Raw genomic sequence first — 16846 nt, forward strand, 5'->3', positions numbered from 1 at the left:
ATGCTCAAAATTCTTCAACAGTACATGAACCGTGAACTTCCCAATGTTCAAGCTGGATTTAGAAAAGGCAGAGGAACCAGAGATCAAATTGCCAACATCCGTTGGATTATCAAGAAAGCAAGAGAGTTCCAGAAAAACATCTGCTTCTGCTTTATTGACTATGCCAAAGCCTTTGACTATGCGGATCACAACAAACTGGAAAATTCTGAAAGAGATTGGAATACCAAACCAGCTGACCTGCTTCTAAGAAATCTGTATGCAGATCAGGAAGCAACATTTAGAACTGGACATGGAAAAACAGACTGGTTCCAAATAGGGAAAGGGGTATGTCAAAGCTGTATATTGTCACACTGGGTATTTAACTTATATGCAGAGTACATCATGAGAAACGCTGAGCTGGATGAAGTACAAGCTGGAATCAAGATTTCTGGGAGAAATATCAATAACCTCAGATATACAGATGACACCACCCTTATGGCAGAAAGTGAAGAACTCAAGAGCCTCTTGGTGAAAGTGAAGAGGAGAGTGAAAAAGTTGGCTTAAAACTCAACATTCAGAAAACTAATATGGCAAATAGATGGGGAAACAGTGGAAACAGTGGCTGACTATTTTTTTGGGCTCCAAAATCACTGCAGATGGTGAATGCAGCCATGAAATTAAAAGACGCTTACTCCTTGGAAGGAAAGTTATGACCAACCTAGACAGCATATTAAAAAGCACAGTCTTTGTCAACAAAGGTCCATCTAGTCAAGGCTATGGTTTTTCCAGTGGTCATGTATGGATGTGAGAGTTGGACTACAAAGAAAGCTGAGCACCGAAGAATTGATGCTTTTGAACTGTGGTGTTGGAGAAGACTCTTGAGAGTCCCTTGGACTGCAAGGAGATCCAACCAGTCCATTCTAAAGGAGATCAGTCCTGGTTGTTCATTGGAAGGACTGATGTTGAAGCTGAAACTTCCATACTTTGGTCTCCTGATGCAAAGAGCTGACTCATTTGAAAAGACCCTGATACTGGGAAAGATTGAGGGCAAGAGGAAAAGGGGACGACAGAGGATAAGGTTTGGATAGCATCACTGACTCAATGGACATGAGTTTGGGTGGACTCCGGGAGTTGGTGATGGACCGGGAGGCTTGGTGTGCTGCGGATCATGGGGTCGCAAAGAGTCTGGCACAAATGAGTGACTGAACTCAACTGAACTGAACTGATGCGAAGGGTCTACTCATTTGAAAAGACCCTGATCCTGGGAAAGATTGAAGGCGTGAGGAGAAGGGAATGACAGAGGATAAAATAGTTGGATGACATCACCGAGTCAATGAACATGGGTTTGGGTGGACTCCGGGAGTTGGTGATGGACAGGTAGGCCTGGTGTGCTGTAGTTCGTGGGATTGCAAAGAGTCAGACATGACTGTGTGACTGAACTCTACTGAACTGAGCCACCAGGGTAGCCCAGAGGATATTTAAAGCATCAAAAATATTCTGTATGTTACTGTAATGATTGATACGTTTTATTATACATTTGTTCAAATTCACAGATTGTATTAATGCCAAGTGTGACTCATTATGATGTATCAGTATAGATTCATCAATGGTAATAAAAGTGTCACTTGGTGCAGGATGCTGATAATGGGGGAGGGAATGGTGGATAGGGAGCCCTAGGTATGACTTAGGGCAGGAAGTATATGGGAAGTCTCACCACCTTTCTCTTAATTTTACTGTGAACCTAAAGCTGCTTAAAAAAATGAAATATTAAAAAGAAGGCTGAGTTCACATCCATCAGTGCAGTTCAGTTCAGTTGAGTTCAGTCACTCAGTCGTGTCTAACTCCATAAGGAACCATAAAAACATCATTTTTAATAAATCTCAACTTGAGCACCTATCTTTTTAACATTTTTGGTGACAAAATCAGTTGTACACATAAAGTACTTTCACTGCATGCTGAAGTATGGTGGTTGGTTGGTCTGCCAGCAGAACTAGCTGCTTTTCAAATGAGGTCCTGTTTTTTCAGCTCTCTTCTCTGTGAGAGTCTATGTTTCCTACACGTCCCTTAACCAATGCAAGAAATCACAACAGATTGAATTCAGAAGAAAACAGAACTCTGCTGTCTTTTATCAAGCCAGACATCAATAAGTTCTGCATAAATGGGAACTAGTGGTACATTTTTGTTTGTTATATTAAAATTATATTTTATTTATTTATTTTTTAAATTTTATTTTATTTTTAAACTTTACAATATTGTATTAGTTTTGCCAAATATTTATACAAATGTCTTCTTCTTGTGAACATGTTATATAGCTGCTATTTAAATGAATTAAATAACCAAATATTTTTAAATTTCTAAGATTTTGTTTTGAAATCTGCTAAATATAGTTAGATAAAATCCACATAAACAAAGGTCTTTAGGTGTCTTCAATAATTTCTAAGGGTGTAGAAGGATTGTGAGACTAAAAAATTTAAGAATAGCTCTTCTATGTGGTCTCCTGAAAGTTAATAGCAACACATCTGATTGCATTTTTTTATGGAGCTGCCTTTTCTGCAATAAAACTTTACCAGTTTCTCAGAACAAAACATTAGAAAGAACCACCTTTTGGAAGAGTCATGCCTTAAGTTCTGTAAGAATCCTAAGCTGTATAGAGGCTAATATTTTAGAATTAAGGAGAAGGGAAAATGCTAGTATTATGCTGCTGATCTAGGATCACTTCAGAATCTTGAGGTACCCAGAATCTCTAATTCTTCCTTTGGGTTTATTTTAGTAATGAACGCACTTGGAGATTTTTTTTTTTTTAATGGAGCTGTGTGTAGTGAGTATGATTACTTCAAGGCTGCACATTAGGAGGGTGAGATTGCTTCCTTTGGTCCTTCAGCAATTCAGAAAAGTTCAAGGAGGCCTGAACAGAAAGTGTATGAGTCAATGGATGCATTTGCTAAGCCATCCATTCATCTTAGCTCTTGAAATAACATTAAACCAATAATAAAAGGTAAAACCAACCTGTGGAAATAGATGTAACGGATTGTGTAAATGAAGCATAACATATGCATTATTATAGTTAACTACATGTGAAATGCAGTTAGGGCAGACCTTACTGCTAATTTACCAAATTCTACTGGGGAGTTGAATGAAAGGAAGTAGATTATCAGACTTCTCTGAGCTGGGAAAGATGCAGTGAATGAATGGTGATTTATTGGTTTGTAAACCATTCCATACCTCCTGAGAGTAAATTCTGGTTGGGAGCGCATCACAAATTATAAACCTGTCCTCTCCGCAGCCAAAGCCTGATTTGTTAGTCTCTCTCTTCCTCTGTTGTTTTTGCAGAGTGCTTTATGATATGCTAAATTAAGCTGCACTGGCTGTTCCCTTGATGGAGCGCGAACAATCCTTCATGAATGTTCCCAGCATAATGGTGGAAGGAGATAAAAAGTCAATTTGTAATACGCATAGAGTGCTTCTGAATGACAGGCTCTGAGATAGGCTCAGTGGGGGAGACTGCAAGAAGCCAGAAGAAACTGGTTTCTCCCTTGTAGGGACTTGCAGCACATTTAGGACACCAGTGATGCAGCAGAGCATGAGAAAATGTAGAGTGGATAAACGCTTCTAAGGCAGAGCACACAATTATCAGAGGGGAAGTTACAGAGTATTAATTGACAGCCTGAGTATAGCACAAAAAAACTATAAAGTATTTTAAATATATTGCTCACACAATGATGTGCTAGACTTTGTTATTCCTTTGCACATTAAACAAACATTAATATTCGGCTTTACTTTATTCAAAATCTTGTCCCTCTCTGAACATGTGTGCTTAATTTTTTTGTAAAAATAGAATCCAAGTATGTGGTGACACTATAATTTCTCAACTCCAACCTGCTCCTCTTCAACTATTTCTCATCTCTGTGAATGTAGTACCTTCATCTAGTAGATTCTGGTTATATAAGCAGGGACATTGAGTCATTTTTAACATCTTTTTCCACTGTCCTCATATCCAGTTACCCCAACCCTGGTGATTTTATTACCAAAATATTTTCTAGATCCAGAGAGTCATTTTCAGCTACACAACTATCAGTGATCACCTTACCGTCATGTTTTAGTTGGATTTGTATATCAACCTTCCAGTTGTTCTAATTCCCAATCACATTTCTCCCTCCAAACTATTCCCCATCACTATAGTGATCTTTGTGAACTGCACATTTGATCCTTTAACCATTCAGTGGCTTCCCTTTACACTTCAGATGAAGATAAAGCTCTTTATTTAAGACGCCACAACATCTTACTTTTTTTTTAAATTTTATTTTATTTTTAAACTTTACATAATTGTATTAGTTTTGCCAAATATCAAAATGAATCCGCCACAGGTATACATGTGTTCCCCATCTTGAACCCTCCTCCCTCCTCCCTCCCCATACCATCCTTCTGGGTCCTCCCAGTGCTTTTTTAGCAACATCTTGCAACACAGTGTACCTCACACACTGTGCGTCAATCTTGCTGTGCATAGCTGTGTATGTTACATACTGTACAACTCCAAGAAGTACTTGACACATTTTATCCATGTGAAGAAATCCCTTAGCTTTTGCGGTATTGTGATTCACACATCCACCTGCCGTAACACTGGTTCCCCCCTCCTTTTGCTCTCAACTCCACGGGTCTTATTTTCTGTTCTGCAGTGTATCTTCCCCCCTCTCCTCCACCTTTTTTTTTTTTTTTTTTAATCATTAGGTCTTTTTCTCTTATTCTTTTTTCTTCCTGAAATATTCTTCCATCCCCTCTTTTCCAAGTTAACCTCAAGCCATCCTTCAAATTTCTGCTTAGTCTTTGGACCTTCAGTTGGGTCAAGTGTCCTGATTACACTTAGTAATAGGTCTGTGTAAACTGTCTTTTATATCATGTGATTATTTGACTAACGTTTGTCACTTTCACCAAACTGTGCAAGGTGGGCAGTGGGATGAGCAAATCATCATCATATAACAAATAGATGATACACAGAAAGGGCCTATGGGGCCTATTAAATGTTATCAGGGGTGAATTTATGATGCTTGCACCTTTCTTTTTCACATATTGATCTATTATGTGTACTCTTGTACAGAATGTCTTTGCTAGTTGCATGTTAGTTCATAATACACATATTCCATAGTTAGCCAATCTCATTTGTTGGACATATTTTTGTTTCCAGTATCCCAGTATTGTTCACATTCCTTCTTTTCATCTTTTTTTTTTTAAATTATTGTAGTATAACTGCTTTGCAATGTTGCGTTACTTTCTGCTGGACAATGAAGTGAATTAACTATATATATACACACATTCCCTTCCTCGTGGACCTCCCTCCCACCCCACCCTCCATCCCAGTCATCTGGGTCATCACGGAGAACCGAGCTGAGCTCCCTGTGCTTTATAGCAGCTTCCCACTAGCTGTTTTACACATGGTGGTGTATATATGTCAATCCACAGAGAGAGGAATATATCCTGGACTTGTGCAGAGATAAGAGAACATTTTTTAAGTGAAAAGAAAAGCATGTTAAATGACATAGTTAGGAGGTAACAAGAGTTAGCAGGGAGCCAGGCTTGGCAGAGTCAGAAACACTTTGACATGTAATCAAAAGTTAGTTTCTTATGAAGAAGAAATAAAGAGACAAATTACTATTAGTGGAAAGCCTTGAAGTTTGTAATGAATGTTTGGCTTCTGCTGTATTGCTAAGTTTTACTAAGTTGTTTGGATTGAAATCAGTCTGTCTGTTTAATAAAAGACAATATTTGTTAACTTCTTTTCCCTTTTTTTCAGCTTAATTGTGCAATATCATCTTGCCTTTTCACCTCTAATTCCTTGTCATGTCCAATTTAGGGCTACCAAAACATGGTGAGAACATCAAAGAAGTCACTGTAGAATATATAGTCAATACACAAATAAAGTTTGTGATCTTATCAGCCAAACATCAAATGCCAACACTATTATTGTGAGTGAAACAATATTGATTTGGTAAAGATCAGAGTTGCATCAGTTGGTCAAAGAGAATTCAAAGTATCAGGATTTAATGACTATTTACAAACACTGGTTTGATGAAAACAGAGGAAGCAAGACTCCCTGGTGTTTGATGGGACAATATCAGAGGAAGACTCTTGCCTCCATGAGTGAAAGTTAATGGTGAAAACTACAGAGGACAGCTCAACAAGGAGTTATTTCTCCTACCACCAGTTGTATCAGTTATTTGAACTCAACTGTTGTCATAGGAAAGAGTATGTTGGATAGCAGTGGGGATTAAAAGGATATTCTTTTGTATAAGTGTCTGAATAAGTTTGGGTTCATATGCAAAAAACTCAACTACAACTGCTTAACCCATAAAGAAATTCCTTACCTGTCATAACTAGAAATCCTGAGGTAAGGTAGTCTGCAGGGGATGTTTGTTCAGAGGCTCAGTTATCATCCAGGATTCCTTTCTTTCCATCTTTTCTGTCTCTGTAATCCCATTGCAAAATGGTGGCAGCAATTCTACCACATCTAGATAGCATAAGAAGATACAGTGTATCTTTTTATGTGGTCAGTAAAAAAGAGGAGGTATTTCGTAGAGTCTCATCCAACAAATTCCTTGTCATGTATGAAGAGCACTGTGTACAAGTCTGTTCTTGGGCCAATTATTGAAAAAAGAATGAGCTTATCATAGTTAGCTTAGAGGAATGATCAGGGGTAGATTTGGCATGGGGTAGTCAAACACGGTAAGCAATATAGCAAATAACATTTTATCAAAGTAATAAGGTGTTCAAGTATGTAAATTCTGATTAGTGAAGATGATTAATGGTAGGGTTGATAAGAGTTAATTCATATATGTAGATTGCTTTGAGATGTGGCTTGAGTTTTTATGACTTTCCATAATATAGATACTTTGACAGTGTTATTCATATTATTTCCAAACTTTCTTTATCATAATATGTTTAATCTACTATTAAATCACTGAGACAGGAGATTCTCATTCATTCACTTATTCCTAAGTTCTGGAGATAGAATACTGGACAAGACAGAGGAATTCTTTCTGGAATTTATACTTAGTGGCAAGAAGTGGAAAATTACAAAGCAAAAAAATATATAAAAAAATAAAATTTCCAGTACTGATAGTTATCTTTAAAAAATGAAAATTGTCTGTATCAAAGAAGATACTGAGATAACTACTTCTGACAAACATTTCAGTAAAAGTACGTATCACATGTAATTAAATTACTGCCTTGATCAGCATTTGGTTGTATGGAACCTGTGGCACCCCAGCGTGCTGTGGCACATGGATTGAGAACCACTAGCTGGGTTACTATTTAACCTTTTTCCATATTCCAGTTTTCTCGTCTTTAAGGTAGGATTGATCATACTCCCTGTTTTAGGCATTTCTGTGATGATTAAATGAGATGGTGTTTGTAAAGAGTTTAGAATGGTGCCTGGTGCAGGTAAGTGGAGTGTGTATAAAGTAAAATAAAATTAATAAAATAAATATCTTATAAACTGGGGTGGGGGTGCAAAATATGCCTTTACCTTAATTCTTTCCCTTTGTATAAGGTGGTTGTAAATGGATTTTAGAGTGTATTTATTTCAGTGTTCCCATATTAAATGAGAGGAAATGAAGCTAAGAGAGGGGGCAGTAGTTCTGCCAGCACTGGGCCTGAGGTCTTTCTCATGCCTATCCAGTGCCCTTTCTAGTATTTTATTCTGTCATGATTTCCATTCACACATGCTTTTATATATATACATCTTTAGGAATGCAGAAACCTGCCTTTATCTGAGGGTCACTTCTTGCATGCCTGTGTGCTAAGCTGCTTCAGTCATGTCCAACTCTTTGCAACCCAATGGACAATAGCTTGCCAGACTCCTTTGCCCATGGGATTCTCCAGGCAAGAGTACTGGAGTGGGTTGTCATACCCTCTTCTGGAGGATCTTCTCGATTCAGGAATCAAACCTGCCTCTCTTATGTCTCCTGCATTGGCAGGCAGGTTTTCTTAAGGAACCGTAAACTCCTTTTTCCCATAGTTGTAGTCACTACTTCACTTTTACCCTGGGGTCTGGATGTGAGGTTCACTTGGTAAGAAGTGGGTGTTTTCAAAGTCAGGATTCTATGGTTACCTCAGTGAGGAATTCACATAGTGGTGTTTTTGGTTAAAGTCCTCATTAGCCTTCCATAGCTAATGATTTTGAGGGTTATAAATCTACTCATTATTTATGAATGATAGGGCCAATGCTTAAAATTTGCCAGTTTTGCACTAAGACATAATTATTTATGAAAAGGCCTTGCCCTTGAAATGGAAATCATAATAATTAGATTTAATCTTTCTGTGGCTTATTTATTTCTTTCCCCAGGGAAACAGATGTCTAAGGGGGTGCTAATTGCTAGTATTGGAAAGTTTCCTACCCAAACAAATCAGAAAGTCAGGAGGCTAACTCTTGGAACTTTTAGCCACCACTTAGCTGTGTACTTCAGAAAAGAAGCAGTACTCCAAGGCTTTCTGTCTGTTTATGGCAGATATGTGCTAGATAATGCCACCAGCTGAGGATACTCAGAACTTTGTTACTTCAGGAAACAATAAATGTTTTATAAGGTGCTTTTCTTTTTTTAAAAATTGAAGTATAGTTGATTTACATGTTGTGTTACTTTTTGCTGTATAGCAAAGTTATTAAGTTATATATATATATATATAGATATAGATAGGTAGATATAGATAGATATGGAGATATATATATATATATACACACACACACACATTATTTTTATAGTCTTTTCCATTATGGTTTATCACAGGATAGTTACTATAGTTCCTTGTGCTGTGTATAGTAGAATCTTGTTTATCTTTATCCATTCTATACATATAATTGTTGGGGTCCTTTAATGGAATGGAACCTGGTGGTCTGGAGTCAACGATAAGAAAGTAAAAGAGAGAGCTGGAGGGAGGGGGAGAGAGAGAGAGAGAGAAAGAAAGAGAGAAAGACAGACACGGGGACCCAAGCTCTGATGGAGCAAAGGTATTTTATTAGCAGAAATGCAGGCTTATATATCTTTAGTAAGATGATTATTCAGCTATTACACAGGATGAAATTTTATCAATAGCCACAATATGGACAGTTTAATACATACAAGGTCATTGACGCTGAAAAGAATCACTGAAGGCAGTTACTGAAAGGAATTCAAGCAGATACCCTTTCTCATGATCTCAGTCCTGAGAGCTGCGTGCAGCTCTACTCATTCTCAGAATAGGACCTGATAAGGAACAGAGAATTTATGAGAAACAGCATGTAGGAATCCTCCTGTTAAACATTCCCTGATATATAATGGCTTGCATCTGCTAAACCCCAAACTCCCAATCCTTCTCTTTCCCATTCCTCCTCTTTGACAACCACAAGCCTGTTCTCTATGTCTGTGAGTCTGTTTCTGTTTCATAGATAGGTTCATTTCTTTCATATTTTATATTTTATGTATAAGTGATATCATATGGTGTTTGTCTTTCTCTTTTTGACTTAGTATGATAGTCTCTAAGTCCATCTGTGCTGCTGAAAGTGGCATTGTGTTGCTGCAAAGGGCTGTAGTGCTTTCTTTTTTATGGCTGAGTATGGCACCCCACTCCTGGAAAATCCCATGGATGGAGGGGCCTGGTAGGCTGCAGTCCATGGCGTCGCTAGGAGTCAGACACGACTGAGCAACTTCACTTTCACTTTTCACTTTCTTGCATTGGAGAAGGAAATGGCAACCCACTCCAGTGTTCTTGCCTGGAGAATCCCAGGGACGGGGGAGTCTGGTGGGCTGCCGTCTATGGGGTCGCACAGAGTCGGACAAGACTGAAACGACTTAGCAGCAGCAGCAGCAGCAGCAGTGTTTCACTGTTTATATGTATGCCCATTCACTGACGGGCATTCAGGTTGTTTCCATGCCTTGGCTATTGTAAATAGCACTGCAGTGGACATAGGAGTGCATATATATTTTTGAATTGCAGTTTTATCTGGATATATACCCAGGAATGGGATTGTTAGACCTTATGGCAACTCTATTTTTAGTTTTTTGAGGCGCCTCCATACATTTTCCAAAGTGGCTGCATCAACATACATTCCCATAGGAGCTTTTCCTTTGCTCCACATAAGGTGCTTTTCATAAATGGTAAAATAGATATAACAAACCTGTTTCCATGAGTTTATTAACTTGGTTGAAACTGGACTATGAATAATGTTATATCAAGAAAGAAATGTGGAAATTACCCCTTTTGGTCAAGATGCAGTTTTACAGTTAAGTATGGACTGGCCCAAGAATTCTGCAGCTACTGACATGTCACAAACAGACACATGGGTACTCAATTCTTCAGTCCAGATTATATCTATTCAGTTTTCTTGACTCAAGTAGTGTAACATGCATTCATTAAGCTTAATGAAAAATTTAATTTAAAATCTTATTACTAAGATTAAAAGATACTGCTGGTGGTCTTTGTGGCTGAATATGTTATTTCTGGATTTTAATACAATAATACAATGATATTAGAACTGAAGTGATCTTTAGAGACTATCTGCCTAAATCAATTTGTTCTAGGGCTAGAGCCAACTCCTTATTTCAGATGAGGACACCAAAGTAATGCAATAGGTTACATGAAATGCTAGTCACTTGTTAGTGGCAGAGACTAAGGCATAGATCTCCTAGATTTTGGTTTAGTGTCAAGATCGCCAGGAGAAATATCAATAACCTTAGAAATGCAGATAATACCACCCTTATGGCAGAAGGCGAAGAAGAGCTAAAGAGCCTCTTGATGAAAGGGAAAGAGGAGAGTAAAAGTTGGCTTAAAACTCAACATTCAGAAAACTAAGATCATGGCATCCGGTCCCATCACTTCATGGCAAATAGATGGGAAACAATGGAAATAGTGAGAGACTTTAGTTTTTTGGGCTCCAAAATCACTGCAGATGGTGACTGCAGCCATGAAACTAAAAGACACTTGCTCCTTGGAAGAAAAGCTATGACCAACCTAGACAGCATATTAAAAAGCAGAGACATACTTTCCCAACAAAGGTCCATCTAGTCAAAGCTATGGTTTTCCCAGTAGTCATGTATGGTTGTGAGAGTTGGACTATAAAGAAGGCTGAGTACCAAAGAATTGATGCTTTTGAACTGTAGTGTTGGAGAAGACTCTTGTGAGTCCCTTGTACTGCAAGGAGATCCAACCAGTCCATCCTAAAGGAAATCAGTCCTGAATATTCATTGGAAGGACTGGTGCTGAAGTTGAGGCTCCAATACTTTGGCCACTTGATGTGAAGAGCTGACTCACTGGAAAACGCCCTGACCTGATGATGAGAAAGTTTGAAGGCAGGAGGAGAAGGGGACGACAGAGGATAAGATGGTTGGATGGCATCACCGATTTGATGGACATAAGTTTGAGTAAACTCCAGGAGTTGATGATGGACAGTGAAGCCTGGTATGCTGCAGTCCATGGGGTCACAAAGAGTCAAACACGACTGAGAGACTGAACTGAACTGAAGTACACCTGAAAGCCATCAGATTGTCTTTAGTCAAATATTCATCTTGCCTGCTAATCCCCAACAAACCCTTTATTTATTTTTAATTGGAGGATAGTTGCTTTAAAATATTGTGTTAGTTTCTGCCATACATCAACATGAATCAGCCATAGCTATACATATGTCCCTTCTCTCTTGAACCTCCTTCTCACCTCCCATCCCATCCTACCCCTTTAGGTTGTCACAGAGCACTGGGTTTGAGCTCCCTGCATCATACTGCAAATTTTCACCAGGTATCTATTTTACATATGGTATGTATGTTTCAGTGCTACTCTCTCAATTCTTGCCTCACATTTGCCATCTTCCCTGTTATAGGGCTTTCTGTCTATCCAGGCCAGGTGACGAAGGATGCACTTGCAATTTCATAGAAATGTGTTTAAGTATTAATAGTGCCCCTAAAGGAGAGGTGTGTAATACATATGTCTACTTCTTGATTACACTCTATTCTGTTATCCTTGGTATCCTAACTTAATGGATAGGAATGTGGATTCTGAAGTCTGACTGCTTAGGTTCAAATCTCACTGCCATCATTTATAATTTCTGTGACTTTGACTAAGCAACTGTCTGCTGCAGTGTTCTCATCTGAAAAAAAGCTCAAGATATTAATAGCAAATATCTCACATATTTTTCACAGATAAATTGATATTCATAAAGCATTTTAAAAATTGCCTGACACACAGGTACTTTCTTAGTGTGCACTTAGTAAATGGTGGCTACTATTTTTTTTTTTTATAGTATTAGGCAAAAACAAATCAATGTCTAAAGTAATATGGATAATAAATATATTTAGCTTCCAATAACAATATATAAATAAGCCCTCATATTAATTAGAGTTATCACAACATCCACAAATTGGATATTAGCCCAATTCTACAGATAGTAGAGCCAAGACCCACAATGATTACATCACTTGCTCAAAGCTCCACAACCAATTACTGATGGCTGTTCCATAACTCAGATTGTTGATACATTTGAATCTCAAGCTTTTGCCTTTCTATTGATCCAGATTCCAGAGGCCAATGATAGTTCACTGGGTTTTCTAAATATAAATTCTTTTAAGCTTTTTTCTTAAAAAAGAAAAGAATCATAATTGATTGACAAGTAGTGCTAGCTAAGCAGGTCTTCCTGGGACCTTTGAAAAGGCTAAGGTTGTTTTATGGCACAACTCCAGGAGTTGATGATGGAAAGGGATGCTTGGTGTGCTGCAGTCCATGGGGTTGCAAAGAGTTGGACACAACTGAGTGACTGAACTGAACTGTATTGTGGCAGCCTGCGAGATGTTATTATAATGCTTCAGTGGATTCTTAACTTCAGAGGGGAGCACATTATTCAGCACTGGAACACATCTGGCCTAAGGGATGGCAGAAGATGGGTCAGAATTGAAATGTCAGCCACTTCCACCTCCTGACCTGGGCCATCCTTTAAAGTCCACACCAACAGGGTTGCTCTCTAATAAAGATCACCCACAGAATGACACCATCTGGAAAATGTCAGAGGAGAGGTGACAGGAGGAACAGCTGCTGGACTTCAGCTGCAACCATCTGCCTCATATTGAGTGACTTGAAAATGAATGGGCAGGCAGAGTCGGTGCTTCCAGCTGAGTAAATATTCTGTCATTCCCAGCTCTGTCTTATTTTAGATTTTCTATAGAGATATTCACTCCTTCAGAGGTTATTTGCATCCTTATGTATACTTTTTATATGTGGAAGTCAGATTGATGCCTCTAATTCCCAGATGTTATGAAATTTGCATGGTTTCTTCACCTGACTTACTTCACTCCCCAAAACCAAGTCTTCCAGTGTCTCTATTTCAGCAAGTGATAGTCTAACCTGCCAAGTTGGGCAAACCAGAAATGTGTATGCTATCCTTCAAACTTTCCTCTTCCGTGCTTTATAACTCAGACTAAGTTGGATTTCTTTTTTTGTGCTCTCATAATCCTTTGATTTTTGCTTCATGGAATTTATTGAAATTTGTGATCATTTTTATATTTGTGACTCTTTCATGGGAAAAAATACACATGTAACTTTACTTGCCTGAAAGTCCCATGAGAATAGGAATCATGTCTATATTTACTCGTCATAGCTTACGTATTTGTTTATGCTTTAACTACAGTGTTTGTCACATAGAAATGCTCAAAGATTAATTGCTTAACAAACCTTGAACCAATCTTCAGTCTCCTTGTTTCATTATTTTCAGTGCCATGTCTTTAGAAAAGGAATGCTGATAATGTTAACCATCAAATGGGAATGAACCAACCCTGGCAATGGTGAGATCACCACCACTGGATTTTGTGATCAACTGTATTGTCTTCTATCATCCTGAATTTGGAAAAGTTTGTATTAGGTGATCTTTAAACCCACCCCTAACACCATGGTTTATCACTCCATTGTGCTCTAAGGCCTTTTTAATTGGTATACTGAGATCTTGCATTGTGGAGTCAGGAAACTCTGATATCAGTCCAGATCTCAGTGACCTTGAACAATTCCTCAGTTCAGTTCAGTTCCGTTCAGTCGCTCAGTCGTGTCCGACTCCTTGTGACCCTGTGAATCACAGCACTCCAGGCCTCCCTGTCCATCACCAACTCCCGGAGATCACTCAAACTCATGTCCACCGAGTCGGTAATGCCATCCAGCCATCTCATCCTCTGTTGTCCCCTTCTCCTCCTGCCCCCAATCCCTCCCAGCATCAGAGTCTTGTCCAATGAGTCAACTCTTCACATGAGGTGGCCAAAATATTGGAGTTTGAGCTTCAGCATCAGTCCTTCCAATGAACAGTCGGGACTGATCTCCTTTAGGATGGACTGGTTGAATCTCCTTGCACTCCAAGGGACTCTCAAGAGTCTTCTCCAACACCACACTTCAAAAGCATCAATTCTTCGGCACTCAGCCTTCTTCACAGTCCAACTCTCACATCCATACATGACCACAGGAAAAACCATCGCCTTGACTAGACGGACCTTTGTTGGCAAAGTAATATCTCTGCTTTTGAATATGCTATCTAGGTTGCTCATAACTTTCCTTCCAAGGAGTAAGCATCTTTTAATTTCATGGCTCCAGTCACCATCTGCAGTGATTTTGGACCCCAAAAAATAAAGTCTGCCTCTGTTTCCCCATCTATTTCCCATGAAGTGATGGGGCCAGATGCCATGATCTTAGTTTTCTGAATATTGAGCTTTAAAAACCAACCTTTCACTCTCCTCTTTCACTTTCATCAAGAGGCTTTTTAGTTCCTCTTCACTTTCTGCCATAAGGGTGGTGTCATCTACATATCTGAGGTTATTGATATTTCTCCCGGCAATCTTGATTCCAGCTTGTGCTTCTTCCAGCCCAGCATTTCTCATGATGTACTCTGCATTGAAGTTAAATAAGCAGGGTGACAATATACAGCCTTGATGTACTCCTTTTCCTATTTGGAACCAGTCTGTTGTTCCTTGTCCAGTTCTAATTGTTGCTTCCTGACCTGCATATAGGTTTCTCAAGAGGCAGGTCAGGTGGTCTGGTATTCCCATCTCTTTCAGAATTTTCCACAGTTGATTGTGATCCACACAGTCAAAGGCTTTAGCATAGTCAATAAAGCAGAAATAGATGTTTTTCTGGAACTCTCTTGCTTTTTCCATGATCCAGCGGATGTTGGCAATTTGATCTCTGGTTCCTCTGCCTTTTCTAAAACCAGCTTGAACATCTGGGAGTTCACGGTTCACGTATTGGTGAAGTCTGGCTTGGAGAATTTTGAGCATTACTTTACTAGCGTGTGAGATGAATGCAATTGTGCAGTAGTTTGAGCATTCTTTGGCATTGGCTTTCTTTGGAATTGGAATGGAAACTGACCTATTATGTGCAATTCTGTTTCCGGATCTTTATAATGGAGTGCTATAGTAAGGATGGGTTAAGTTATTCAGAAGTAACAAGTATCCTTATTAACTCAAAATGTAGCACAACAAAGTTACCTATTAGCTTATTTTGCATGTCCCAAGTGGGTGAACAGATGGGTCTGCTCCATAGTCACTCAGGGGCAAAGAGATAGCAGCTGTCTTGGAGTTGAACTTTTGTGAACAGGAGTGCTCCCCATTTTCCATCCTATCTCATCAATAGAAGAGAGACAGTGGGAAAGTGTGTATAAGCTTGTAACTGCCTCATCCTAGAGGTGACATATTTCATTAGTAAGGACCCAACATTGGTCCCCTCTAACTGTAAAAAAAAACAAACAAAAAAACACTGAGAAATAGAGGAGAGCTCATCAAATATTTATGTGTGTGACTTTGTCTTCCTTATGAAGTGATTTTGATTTTTTGTTTTGTTTTCTTAGCCAGTGGAAGTATTTATTTAAATGAAATAATACATAAACATATAAAGCAAATAAGAGTGAAACTGTACTAATGGAAGCAGGACTGGAGAGGCCTGGCTTGCTGCTAGCTTATCTTAACACTTTATAACAACTGTGCCATTTAATTATACCCAAGGCACTTCTGTAGACCTGTGATGCTTTTGTTGTGCACAGTGTGAAAACTTCTTGGCTGGCTGGTTTCTAAGGTCACTTTTAACTTTTAAAATTATATTTGCAAATGAACTTTTCTTCAAATTTGTTATACAACTGTCTTGCTGTCATTGTTCGGCTGCTAAGTCATGTACGACTCTTTTTGACCCCATGGACTGCAACATACCAGACTTCCCTGTCCTTCAGTATCTCCTGGAATTTGCTCAAACTCATGTCCATTGAGTTGTCAGTGATGCCATCCAGCCATCTCATCCTCTATTGTCCCGTTCTCTTCCTGCCCTCAATCTTTCCTGGCATCAGGTTCTTTTCCAATGATGTCTCTTTGCATCAGGTGACCAAAGTGTTGGAGTTTCAGCTTCAGCACCAGTACCTCCAATAAAATTCAGAGTTGTTCCTTTAGGATTGACTGATTTGATCTCCTTGCAGTGCAAGAGATTCTCGAGTCATCTCTAGCACCACAGTTCGAAAACATCAGTTCTTTGACACTCAGCCTTGCTTATGGTCCAACTCTCACATCTATACATGACTACTGGAAAAACATGGCTTTGAGTATATGGACCTTTGTTAGCAAAGTGATGTCTTTTCTTTTTTTTTTTTTTCACAGTTTATTTTTTTTATTATTTTTTTAAATTTTATTTTATTTTTAAACTTTACAATATTGTATTACTTTTGCCAAATATCAAAATGAATCCACCATAGGTATACCTGTGTTCCCCATCCTGAACCCTCCTCCCTCCTCCCTCCCCATACCCTCCCTCTGGGTCGTCCCAAGCATCCAGTATCGTGCATGGAACCTGGACTGGCGACTCGTTTCATACATGGTATTATACATGTTTCAATGCCATTCTCCCA

This window comes from Bos indicus x Bos taurus, chromosome 7 (assembly GCF_003369695.1).
Source record: "Bos indicus x Bos taurus breed Angus x Brahman F1 hybrid chromosome 7, Bos_hybrid_MaternalHap_v2.0, whole genome shotgun sequence".
Taxonomy (NCBI): Eukaryota; Metazoa; Chordata; class Mammalia; order Artiodactyla; family Bovidae; genus Bos; species Bos indicus x Bos taurus.